This window comes from Morone saxatilis, unplaced genomic scaffold (genome assembly GCF_004916995.1).
Source record: "Morone saxatilis isolate NCDOM2014 unplaced genomic scaffold, NCSU_SB_2.0 Contig8, whole genome shotgun sequence".
Taxonomy (NCBI): Eukaryota; Metazoa; Chordata; class Actinopteri; family Moronidae; genus Morone; species Morone saxatilis.
Window position 1 is genome coordinate 4528019 of NW_023340257.1, and position 1553 is coordinate 4529571.

Consider the following 1553-nt stretch of genomic DNA (forward strand, 5'->3'; position numbering starts at 1 on the left):
AGAAATATGTTTTTCTTCTTGTTCCTACAGTTTGATTTTCACTGTGCAGAATGATGTATGTGCAGAGTTTGACACTAGAAGGATGGTTTGTGCCAAATTCATTTCAAAGTATTTCTTGAAACAGGCAAGTAAATTGTCTCTTTCAGTCTGATTAAGACTTGAACTCCTAAGCCTGACGTCTGCAAGGAAATGTGTGTTTGCATGTTTGACACCAAGATGGTTTTCCAGCTGTTGTGAAATAAAGGGTACCAAAGGATTTGAATGAAAAACAACACATAACTCTCATTTTAGCACCATCCTTTTCTCATTATATCACTGGATTGTTTTTTGTAATAAAACTGTTGGACTTGCGTTCTATGTTATAAATCCTTTGATGTGACTCAGGATTTTGTCTTCTTCAAGAGCGTCGTAGTCACAGAGCCAGCAGCTCTCGAGTCCTAAGCCTCGCCAGATGGAAGGACATCGGTATAAGCCTATAGCAGACTGTAAGGATCTAGATGACCTCATCTGCAGATTTCAAATGATCCAAAAGTAATATGTGCAAATGCAATTAGCTATTGTGGAGTAGTCTCATCTCTGACTGACTTTACATTAACCTCATATTACACAGCACAGTATGCATTTTTGTCATCTGTGAGATATAGATCTCAAGAGTGGAAACCCACAAAATAATGTTCATGAACATTCACACTTGCTCTGGTGTAGCGGATGGGTGTGATGCAAGATCTTAATAAGGATGATGACATTAGAAAACAAGTTCAAATCAGCTACTTGATGCAATACTCTAGCAGAAAACCATTTCATAGCACAACAACAATAAGAGCTACAATATGCATCAGAATGAGCAAATAAATGAATAGAGGAATCAGAGGGAGATATGCTGTGTTGGCTAAATATGAGAACAAGCTATGACAATTCAGCTAAATGTTTCTTTCCTGCTTAAATAATTTGCCTAAATAATAGTGTAAACAATGGAGAAGTTTTTTTGCGATATGGCAAAGATCTGACTTGGATTGAAACATTCTCTATTTCAATTCCTTGGCTTGGAGTCAGTGTGTGGGAACTGAGAATATTTTGTCATTTCATTCGTGGAGCTCACATGGAAGAACTTTACAGTAGCAACATGTCTTTCCAGAATTAGTGTCCCTATTACTCTTAAGTTCTATTCACCTCCATTGTATTGGAGTGGAAGCAGGATATCTCAAAACCGGGACAAATTAAACCGAAACTACTCGCATGGTTGAATTATATTAGCTGTAACAAAGAAAATAATGTTTTTTTTGTGTGTATTTTGGTGTAAAAAGACATTTAAGATATATATATGTATAATAGACTTACAAGAAAAAGAAAGAAGTGAGTTGTTTGAATTAAACATCCTTTAACTAAATTACTTTAATTAAACATAAACAGAAATGTGTGAAAAGTTCAATCTAGACCAAAATGTTAAAAGTTGCTGTAGTCAATATTTGTTTGTAAAAGAAGCATTAAATCATTCCGACAGCCATCACCTATGTAGAGTGTTCAGTCAAGGGTCTCCCAGTGCCTCCTTTCTG